The sequence below is a fragment of the Leucopleurus acutus genome, assembly GCF_964270905.1.
Source record: "Leucopleurus acutus genome assembly, chromosome: 3".
In the NCBI taxonomy this organism is placed as follows: Eukaryota; Metazoa; Chordata; class Mammalia; order Artiodactyla; family Delphinidae; genus Leucopleurus; species Leucopleurus acutus.
In genome coordinates, this window is record NC_139145.1 from 161,655,625 (window position 1) to 161,667,562 (window position 11,938).

General features: G+C 43.5%; 1 protein-coding gene across 1 annotated transcript in view; it reads right to left on the minus strand.

Annotated features, from left to right (window-relative positions):
- Positions 1-11,569, minus strand: part of BASP1 (brain abundant membrane attached signal protein 1) — a 54,413-nt gene extending 42,844 nt beyond the window's left edge. The window contains exon 1 of the mRNA XM_082836183.1: positions 11,405-11,569. The gene's annotated coding sequence lies outside the window, so the exon portion shown is untranslated. The remainder of the gene's footprint in view (positions 1-11,404) is intronic.
- Positions 11,570-11,938: the final 369 nt, after the last annotated feature.

Sequence of the window (11,938 nt, forward strand, 5' to 3'; positions counted from 1 at the left end):
GAGGCCATCTGTAAGCCAGGGAGGGAGACCTCAGAGGAAAACGAACGCCCTGACTATCCACACCTTGACTTTGAAATTCTAGCCTCCAGTCTGGGGTATTGTGTTATGGCAGCCCTAGCAGATGAATACAGGAACAAAGCATCCCTGCAAGAGCATCTCCACCCTCCTGTTCCTTGCCTTCCTCCTCACGTGCTCTAGTCTCCTTTTCTCCCCAGAAAACTCTAGAAGGAGGGGGCAGTGCGGGGCTTGGAAACGAGGTCATTGACCGCTGATCTAGAACAATGTCGTTTTGCTTCCTGTAGCGTACTTACCAGAAATCCTGCCCATGCAAGGGGAATCCAGACACTCTTAAGAACAGAAAGGAATGGCATTCCCCTCTCTCCATCCAGAAATATGGCTGCAAAAGTACCTCGTTGAAACTTCCCTCAAGTGTAGCCATCTGCTCCCTCTCAGAAGGATTTTACAAAGCTCACTATATCACAAGAAATGCTATTGTATCCAAATGCCTCTGCCTCTCTCAAGATGAGATGGTTTAATTAGCTAGGGTGGTAGTTAAATGTGTTATCAGAATCAGATTTCAATGGAAATTCATCCCCAGCCAACTCACATCTCACACTAACCGTGGTGCACGTTAGTGATCTAAAACATTTATTCTAGTAGTTAGATATTTTCTCTACTAGGTAAACTATGCAAACAATTGCTAGCATGTCAGGGCCTGCTGGTTTGCCATGCTGTGTGCTGCTAACATTAATTGTATTATATTATGCTGTCTAAATACCCTAAGGGTTTGGGAGGTTTGGGGGTCGATTTTTAGATATATCTCCCTCAGGTCACACCCTCTTCCAACAGAAATCATGCTCAACTCAAAACTGGCTTGAGGGTTTTTTTCACTCCCCTTAGAAACAGCAGTAACATTTTTTGCAGTATTACATCATTCTGGACTTCTTTATCTGGGATTCTTGGCTATCTCACTACAGGTATGACAAAGGATACTCCTTAGGTAGTATGCCTAGCAAAGTGGATCAATAACAGGAAAGAGATATGCAAGCAGTAGCTCTTGGTCTTACAGAAGGCAAGTTAAAGGGGGTAGCATGGGTACAAATCCTAATTTAACTGGGGACAAATCCTAATTTGCCACCTGCTTCCTTTAACCACCACTTCTCCATTTAACATGGTAATATTTGTTGCAGGGAAATAAGGATACAGTCAAAGAATGTGTTACTATTGACAACATTAAAGTTTAAAGTACAACAATGTGATTTTTTTTAAGCAGGAAGGACTAATTAACATGGCTGATGAGGCAGAGGGATGTGAAGCCTGTTGACATTCAAATTCATTTTTCAGGAGTTCATTTTCTGATTATATTCTCAGCACTCAGAGTTAGGAGTAAATCAAACATCATAGCTTAGAAATATTAATGGAACTCCTTTCCCATTTAAAACTACAACTCTTACCTTTGTGAAATCACGCGTTATAATCCCATCATGTGGTTGCTTCTCTCTGCATTGTAGCCAGTTGAGTTCTCCTAGGACAACCCTCATACCCAACTACCCACCCAGCCACCCACCCAGGAGACTTTATCATGGATGAAATCGAAGCTAAGCTCTCTGGATAGTGGAAACAAAACCAGTAAGAATAGAAAGGGTGGAGGTAAATGGAGTGAGCTACTAGCTCTGTCTCTTACACCAGTGAAACTTTCAGTGAAACTTTTCCTTAGTCAACCACCAGATTAGGTGAGGAAGAAGACTGATAATCACGTGAGTCACATAAAGAAACACATACCTGGGAAACCATCAATCTTGTATTAACAACCTTCTTGAGAACATTGCTACAAACACTTGTTACTATTTGTCTGAAAACCACACACTGAAAGTGCTGGAAAAGTCCAGTTGGGTAAGCCCTAGGAATTCAAAGCTTGAGGTCTCAACAAAAGATCACCAGGGCTACTGAGGAAACCCTAGTGCCACAATAACCTCTGGTCAATAAGGGTAGTATTCACTGAGGCTGGGTGATCACGAGACCCCCCAAGAGCTATTGTCACCAACTGTTAACTGAGACTCTTCCTTTCTTCCTTAGGAAAATGAGTCATTCAGAAAAGATTCCAGAACACCTCATTTAATCATTTAAGTCTTTAGTGAATACCCAAGTGGTCATATAACCTCACCCTACCTTCTTGATGGAATGCAGGATAAAGGAGGAGAGAAAGTCATCTCAAAATCTCTCCACCTGTAAGTCACTGATTTCTCTCAATTTTCCTTTTACCCAATAGTCTTAAATATGCCAAAAGCAAATACAGATGATGTTATCTTGTATTGAAACAGCTGAGAACATTTGTAAAGGTCAGAGACAGCAAATATTCCTATAGCTCCTACAGTTTCCAAGACAAGCTCAGAGAAGCTTAAAACAGTACTCTGTGACTACGCAACGATTCCAAGGAGACACTCTTCTCTATAACCTTAAGAAACTGGGATGTCCTCAGTTATTAGATGGTTCCTATTACTTTCTCTTTTGATATACTATTTTCCCAATTAGATCTTGTTACTATTTAACTTGGCTATCGTATTAGTCTGTGTGGCAATTGCGTTTTGAATGCCTGGCAGTGGGTAAATGATGTGGGTCTTTTCAAAATCACTTGGCCAAGCAATCCAGGAAACTTGTGATTTAGAAAGCTTAACCAGGAAAAGCTGTTCTCTGACATCTTTTTCTTCATAAACTTACAAAAAACTTTTAATTTGGGTTTATTTTAGGAATATATCCATCTCTGAACCTGCAAAACTATAATAATTAAAAGCATTACAAAAACTGTGACGCCCTTGCTTATTGCAGGTTTCCCTGGGAAACAATATAAATTTATCCAAAACTTATTCTCCACTTACTGAAATGACTAAAGAGATTATTTTAAATATGAAATTAGAACTCTCTTATCCGAAACTAAACTTATCACAGCTTCTCCAAATACAGATGCACATAAACAGTTTACACTGCTAAAATCCGTTTCAAACGTCTGAATATGAAGCTTTATGAAGTGTTTTAACACCTTAAGTACTTAAGTTCCGTATCTTAATGACTACTTCAGAAACGTACAGCCCTTTTAAATCCTCTAAATCAGCCCAAATACTATAAATGGTAATTTTAAAGAAAAAAGATTAAACCTCATGTTTCACGCAGCTCTCAAACCAATAAGCCAGATGACACCAGTAATCGGCGTAAAAGCTTGTGTCCATCACCTCTCCACAGCACTGTGCAGGCTGGCTTTTCCAGGAGATTCCGGAGCATTTCGAGAGTACCATGCTCGACTGCTCCGCTCACTCTACAGCCCCAAATTAGTCTAAAACCAACTGGCTTTCTTTTCAAACTCCTACCCTCCACGTGCAGGCTCCAAACCCTGCCACGCTGTTTATTCTAGGAGGAAAACAAAGATATGACATGAAAATTGAGTTTTCTGGCGAAGTTGTTTTAATGCATGCCATAAATTCTTCGGCATCTAAAGGAAACCACATGCCTATAATGTAAGAAAAAAAAAAAGAGAGAAGTTGAGGGGGAAAGATGGCGCATAGATAAAGCAGTAGCGGGCAGTAAGCACGAGTGGGTGTTATCAAAAGGCAGAATGGCTTCTCTCTGCTGGAGAGGGGAGACAGGGCATCAGGGAGAGAAACAGGGTCAGCACTGGGTTTTCAAAAACTGGTATCAGAGTCAAAAAATGGTAAGTTTTTTTTTTTTTTTTAAGTTATAGACAGTGAGTAAGAGCTTGACTCAATCAGACAGAAGGGAGGGCCCGTAGGAGTGAGGCTTTATTGAGAAATAACCTGGGTTTCCACTCAGCCACTAACCAGCTCAGGGGACCTTGAATAAGCCGCTAACTTTTCTAAGGTCCTTTTGAGTTCCAAAAGCAGTGTCTGAGTCATGAGCTTTCAAACCTTCTGTTATAATGAGGCAAGTACTTACAAAGGACTGCGGTTGAGTTAGGATGGTATTACAAGCAGCCACCAACCTTCTGTAAATGAATCTTGTGTGGGGGCAGAAGGAAAATGGGGTCACAGATTTAGGACTTGGTTTATTTCTAATCAGGCAACCCTAACCACATAGCTGGAAGAGGGCTGACCAGTATCCCTGATTAGTATTTCAAAGGCAGAATCATAGGTAAGGCATTTGAAGGATTCCTTCCACTTGGGAAGTGTCACGAGGAAAGTGAAGGTGGCAACCAAACCCACATTTCTCTACAGTCCTGAAAAGCAGCCCTCATTCTCACCGTCATCATCCCAGAAATAATTTAAGGATGCCAGCCCATGTTCACTATGACGGGAAGCATTTCTAATCTAGAGATCACTTAATGTATTTACAGATTAAATATTTATTAGACACTGTATCTCTTCTAAGACAAATAATTTTTCATTGAAGAACTCAGTACAACTCTCTCTAAATGAATATTGAAGAAGTTAATGTGTTACAATATGTTATCCATTTTATCAAGTGTCCGTAATTACGTGAAATAAAATGGCCATGGCTTATGGGAAAGACAGCAGCATTGGCCAGCGGAATAGGGCTATCAGACATGGATTCAAATTCTATCAATTTCTATTAGCTCTAGGATCTTATGTACATTATTTAACCCTCTATTTTTTCCTTTATTCACAGGTAAAATGCATCTTACAATTTGTTTGAGGGCATAAATTGCAATTAGAGCATATGACATACAACCAATAGTCAACAAGTGTCCAATTTCGTCCCTTAACTTCTCCAGATTTAAAAGAAAAAAAAAAAACCTTTGATGGAGGAAATGTCTTAAATGATAAAATCACTATATCCAAAACCTCCTTCCTATACTGAATACCTGACAGATAAAGTAAAATATAATTTCCTTCCTGAGTCCTTAAGATTCAAACTCCTGTTTAAAGAAACTATTAAAAAAAAAATTTAGCCAAAATGAGCATTTTACCTTCACTCAGCAGCCAAGCCCAGTGTCCTGAAGGACAAACACAAATCACTCAGGCAGGTCCCTGAATTAAATGCCTGAAAGGTCAAACAGATTCCAGGATGAACCACCTCAAATATCTGAAATTCCCAAGAACTTCCCTTTTTTTTTTTTTCTTTTCAAAGAGGCCACGATGACTAAGGCTGCCAGAGAGATAATTATTTCTAAAGATTTTGTCAACAGGTGACAACACCTTCAACATTCCTGAGTAAGACAAGCTTTAGTTTTTACTCCTGGTGTGGGTGGTAGGGATGTGGCAAAGTGAAAACTTATCTAAACTGGTTTATATCAATCTTTGCACTAATGACTAAAACACTCCTTTCATATGCTGATGAATGCACCTTGATTCGGGGCACAACAAAGCCAAGTCTCTTCAGGAATGTGAATGAATTATGTCTACACCCAAGGTTATCCATCTCAACATAACAAACCAGTGAGCCTTTCTCTGAAGGTCTCTCAATTTCCAAGGACTTTCATATTATTGTTTTATACTGTAATACCAATCAATACAGAGGCTGGGGTTCTATGACTCTACCCATTTTGGACTTTCAAAACTAGTACAAGGGTCCTGGCAACATATTCAAGGTATCATAGCTATACTTGGAGGATTTTTCCAAACCACAGACTTCTATGTTCTACCAACTGTCCAGGGTACCACCACCAGCTTGTCTTGCAATAATAGTCTTTGAAATAAGCATATGAACAGCTATAAATGTAGAGGATGAAGTACAGAAAGCTGGTCCTCTCACAACTTTACAGTGTATGTGCATTATAAAGAGGCACAGAATGTGTGTGAGGCATTGTCCTAGGTCTCTATTTTACTTAATCCTTACAATAACTCTATATTATAACCCCCATTTTATAGATGAGAATTGAAGCACAGAGAAGCTAAGCAATTTGCCAAAGGTCACACAGCTAGTAAATGGTTGAGACGAGAGTCTTAACCCAGTGAATCTGGCTCCACACCCAGCCTGCCAAGTCACGCTTTCTAAATATCATACTTCCTACACAATGTACAGTGGCTGAGCCCTATATTTCAAGGAGAAGTTCAAGGAACAAACCCATGAAGTCCAGTCCTTCCTCCCTCATCCAAAATGAACAAGAAAATAAAAAATCAAGTCAAAAACCGGTTCAGAAAGTGTTTAAGAGATAAGAAGGAAATGTTGTGTAAATATTTTGCCTTCCTCACTGAACACCATTTTCTTATATTATCTTGAAACGTTTCCTTATGACCTGGTTCCCTGTTGTGCTTGCAGATGACTTCCATTTCTAAGTCTCTAAAGCTTTCAGGAATTTATTCCTAGACTTCGAAGCATGCTCGAGCACAACCTTCCCTCACTGACTGCTAGTCAAAAAAACCTCTGCTTTCCCTGTTTTTGTTCAAAACTTCTACTGCCTTTGGAAAGCCTGATTTTTAAAGTTACTTAAACCCTCAGGGTGCAGAAGAGGGAAAACACACTCTGAGACTCTGCATCCATCTCATCCCATTGCTGAGTTCCAGAGGGAAAAAAAGGCTGTGGTCTAACCTCATTGCTTCTTAGGCTTGTGTCTTTTCAAAATTACAATTTCACTATATCCTGGTAAGAATTTGATTCCCTAAATGATTACCTTTTACTTTTGATAAGGTTTCCTGGACATTTTTTCTCACACGGCACTTACCTAGATGTCTGTCTTAATAGCAGCGGAGGGAATGGCATTTAACAAAAACCTTCCTTTGGCAGGCTGGGGACTTCTGTGGTTTTAAGACTACCCCTGTATTTTCTCAAAAGAACTTAAATGCCATCTCTTGAGTTACATAAGCAGCCATGGTAAACTCAGTGAGGGTGGCCATCCTAGCTTCATTCAATCCACTTTGGGGCAAATTCCCATACAGCATCTCACAGAATTTCAAATATCTACATGAGGTTTGAAATATCCTATTTCTGACTGAATACACCGAAACCCTCAGGTCTTAATCAGCGTGGAAACAAAAATACAGCTCAATATACAGAAATTAGTTACCGATGTCAATCACACTGATGACTGTGCTGAAAATGCAGACTGAGAGGTTAGGCCGGCCCCTAAGAGCCAGCCACTGTACTTATGCACTTTTCAGACATTATGTGTGGTCCTCATTATAGCCTAAAATTAGGAATTATTACTCCAATTATACAATTGAATAAAGTGAAATTCAAAGAGGTTTGAAGTAATTTGGCCAAAGTGGCCGAGCCAGTGCCTAGAGATTTTTCAAACTGACTCTCTTTTCCACTAACTACATCCTAGGAAACCTCTCCAGCAAGAGTATTTGCTCTTTAATAAACATTCTGGCTGTGCACAAGCTCAGTTATTTCCTGATACTAATCCACCAGAATTAAGCTGTAAAGTTCACACTGCATTGTATTATCCAAAGTCTTAAGAGGCAGAATAAATGCAAAGGATTCAGTGAGTTGAGAAAACTTGATAAAATGACAGATTCCGCACCCATTTCCCCCCACCCCCAGAACTTCAACCCATACACATGCTCGGTTTTCCCTTAGCAGTTACCTGGTTTCCAGTTTACCAGCTAAAACAATCATTAAGAAGATGTTAATCTTTCGATAAACAGGGTGTAAAATGAGTAGGTAAAAACTACCTATTAGAAAGATAAAGACCTAAGCAAACCAGAGCATTGCTCGCAACAGAAGCAGACACCAAAGGCAATTGCTTTGGACAAATAGTTAGCACGCCTTTTCTGAATATTTTTCAAAACAAAATTTTACAAATGATAACAAAAATAAGGCAAAGCAACTTTATTATAAATCTTTTATTTAGGAAGCATTGTTTATTACAGCTTTTAAAGGGCTTTATGTGAATGTTTAAGCCCATAAATGAACATGTTAATTTCAGATGCTCAGTGCAACCCATCTGTTTCAGGGGTACATGGGTAAAAGTTGGAAATGAGCATCTCAGTAGACTAGTTAGGTTCTCCCGTCTATACACATACTGAGAAAAACAGAAAATTGATTACTTTCCGAAGACCATTATGAAGCACTGTAAAATGATATCCTACACCAACTAGTTTAGTTTCATATCATTAATAAAGTTTTATTTCGTAACATGAGTATATATGTATAAATTGTGTATGAGTATATACACGGCACCTTACTTGCTTTAAAAATGGTTTTGGATTTTGCCATTTTTTTACAAAACTACAGTGACTATTACAGACATCCATTGTACAGTGACCAAATCTCCTCCAAACCTAAGTTTTTCATACTCCACTTATCTTGACCACGGAATGAAAATGGTTTAAAATTGTTGTTAATGTGAAATTTTTTTTAAAAAGACAATAATTAAAGAGACAGAATATGTCACATCTTAGATTATAATATGGTTTGGTCTAGTAAATCCAGGAAGATGTAACGATGCCTCCAAAGAGAGGGAGCCAAAGCCCATAGGGCTCTTCCGTTCAAATTAGATGTTCAAATTAGGGTGGTCTGTGGGGAGGAAAGGTCCTCCTGTGCCCACATAATCACAGCGTGAGCACCAGTTAAGGAGAGATGCGCCACTGGCGCCACTGATAATACTGTGTAGTCATTGTTGGCGCATTTTGTCAAAAGGCCCAACTCCCTTTCTCTACCTGTTAAAGCTTGCCAGAAAGCTAGCTGGATAAAAGAAAAAGGTAACTGATCATTTATAATTCAATTTAAGAATTATCTCCCTCAAAAACCTAAGACTCATTGAATTGAGGACATATTGGCATATATTTGCTATTGCATGTGGTCTATATTGACTCATCTCAAAAACATAACCTAAAGGAAAAGAAAAAAAACAACAAACAAAAAAACCCTACATCTAGCCCTCTAAACCATAAAAAAAAAAACAAAAAACACTCAATACTAAGGAGTAGAGAGGGTAGCAGGCAGTCACCCTACCAAATAAAGGTCCTGATACAGTAAACTTGATCAATATCAAGTTTTATTAAAAGGAACAAAAGAGATGATTTCCATTTTCCTGCCACGTGTTGTCTTGCCAGGGTGTATGAGAATACTTAGGCATAAAATTCTCTCAAGCATAACGGACCATTGTGAAAATATTATTAATATTTAGCTCCTTTTTATACACACAGTAATTCTCCTTTTAGTTGGTAGAACAAACTAGCCCAAAAAGAGGCCATAATCTGGTTACTGCATCACTGGAAAAAAAATCAGTCATCAACCATCAAGTGTGTGTGTGTGTGTGTGTGTGTGTGTGTGTGTATGTGTGTGTGTGTGTGTGTGTGTGTGTGAGAGAGAGAGAGAGAGAGAGAGAGAGGATGGCTCATGGCTTCTGTTAGACACAGAAAAATGAAGAATTTAATCAACCATCTTCACCCCAGCAGCCCCAGCTGCTTCTTCCTCTCCTATCAGTGGATTTCCATCTCCATGGGGTTCCTCTTTGGGATTCCTAATGAAACAATGAGGTACTAGGAATCAAGAGAAAACAGACAGCGTTAGGATCCTGACAACCCTTTTTCTCAGCTCTGGGTTTTGTAGGCCATCTTGTTCGTATAAACGCCAAAATGTCTTAATTTTTCCCAAGGAGTGACACTAGGGGCAATGCCCACTGTCATTTCTGAGACCAAGGTCCCTTAATCAAATGGCCAGCAGCAAAAATCTGTCAGACAAACGGTTAATTGATGCACATGAAGACAGCCACCATCACTGCAGCGCAATATGTTACAGGAAAGAGAATAATGAACAGCACGAGAAAGGAAAACAGCAGTGTTCGGTTACAAAAATATTTAATCCCCAGTTTGCCCTCATCGTCAAGGCTAATCTTATTTTTCATCAATTGAAATCGCTAAGAAAGCAAGAGATGAGATAGCCTGGAAAAGAAGAAACACACACACAAGGGGGGAAAAAAACTGTCATCTGTATCCAGCGGTTTCACGCAACGTTTAGGGCAAACGCCTTTGTTCCTGGGCTTGGGAAGGGAGTGGGGGGGTGGGTGATGGAAAGATCAGATAGGGCTGCCTGGGCCCTCCACTCCCTGTTCTCCGGCGCATGCGCCAGGCCAAGACAAAGGAATAGGTAATTACAGTCCCGATTCATTCATTTTGCCCGCAGTACTGAGGATCTGCTGGCCCCGGCTGTAATCCCTGGGAGGCTGATCCACACCCCTATTGCAGGAAGACCACCTCTAGACTAGTGTTTGATTTTTAACCCGCCACAGATGTGCTAGTGGCCTCGCGGCAGACCGAGGTGTGGTGTCAATCCTGGTCAAGGTACTAAAAATGCAGCCGTGTGCGCTGTGCTAATTTAAGCAGAGTGAAAATTACACAGGCAAAGACTGTTCACTGAGTCCGTTTCAAGGCGGACATGTCTCCGAGGAAGCAGATCAGGAGGCCAGCCAAGCGTTCGATGAATATTCATGAAAGAATGCGGTTTGTAGCCACGCTTTGTGTGTGTGCGCGCGGACCCAGGGATTCTGCAATTTTTATTCTTGGGGTGGGGGGCGGGTAGGCGGGGGCGATTGGACGAGGAGGGCGAACAAGGGCCGAGAGTCGGCTTTCAGTGTTAGCGCTTTAAGCAAAACCTGCTAAACCCCAAACCTTCGCTCACAGCCGGGCTGGGCGGTCAGGGGCCGCGCGCTGTCAGGTTCAAGCTCACACCCTCCCGGCCGGGCCCGCGACAGGAGGCACTCAGCGCATTCTCCGAACCGAATACTCGAAAACATAAAATACTCAGATGTAGCCCACGGGTTCATGGGAAGGCAGTTCAGCCACGACCGAGGCTGGGGCTCTGATCTGCTCAGCTGTGTTTCTGGAGGCACGTTGTCGTGTGAACCTCGCGTTTCCTTGGCCACCCGAAGCCAAGATTCAGGAGTCCCACAGGTCAAGGAAACCCATCTGCTGAACCAAAAAGCCTCCTCCTCCCTTCGGATCACACCAGATTCCCCGTATTCCTTCTCCCCTCCCTCCCCCCCGCCCCACCGCACCCCACCCTCCATCTTCTGCTGCTGCGCCCCTCGCACCAAGCGCTTTCTTCCCGGCTCTGGACAGGGCCAGTGGCAGATACTCTCCCCTCGGCCTCCCAAAACCGTCTCTTCGGGACGCAATTCATTTAAAGGGTTTCACATTTGGCAATTTCCTCCTTAACTAGCAGCTTCCCTCCCACCGCCCACCCCCAACTCCGTTTATCAGGCTCACCAACCCCCCATCCTCCCCGCCCTGCGAGCGGTCGAAACCACCCACCTCGGGGCCCCCCATCACCCCAGATGCCCGAAGCGCGAGGAGGCCTCACGGAGGGGGACCGCACGACCCGCGCCGTCTAGTGGGGACCGCACCACTCCCTCCCCGCCCCGGGCTGCGGCGCTGAGAGAGAACAAAGGGCCTCGGGGGTGGGGCGGGGGCAGAGTCGGGAACGGAGGCCCCCGGTGGCCTGCAACCCGGGTCCGCGGCGGCAGCTGGGCCACCGGGGCGCGCCTCCTTACCGGATCTGGGTGCCTGTGCCGCCCCTGGGTGAGCGCGGTGCCGCGGAGGGGCCCGGGTCGCTGGCGTCGTCCGGCCGGGTGCCTGGCCGCTGGCGGTGGCTCTCTCCCCGGCTCGACGGCGGAGCCCGGAGCGAGGAGCGAGTTGGAGCGCTGCCGCCGCCGCCGTCGCCGCTGTCGCTACTGCTGCCGCCGCCGCCGCTGCAGCCTCTGCATTTCTCGCGCTCGCGCTCCCCCTCCCCTTCCTGCCCAGCGCCCTCCCCCGGCGCGTCCGCCCGCCCAGCCTCCCTCCTCCCGCTCACCCCGCCCACCTCGCTCCCCTCCCTTCGCCTCCATCCCGGTGCCCCTCCCGCCTCCCCTGAGTTCCCCGCCGCGCTGGGGCCCCGCCCGTCTCCCTTCAAATCCCCTCCATCCCGGTTACCCCCACCTCCCTTCTCCTCTAAACGGCTGATTCCCTCCTTTCCTCCCCTTCCCTCCATCCCTGTGCCCCTCCTGCCTCTCTACATCATATCTGAACGCCGGTTTCCCACTCCCTCC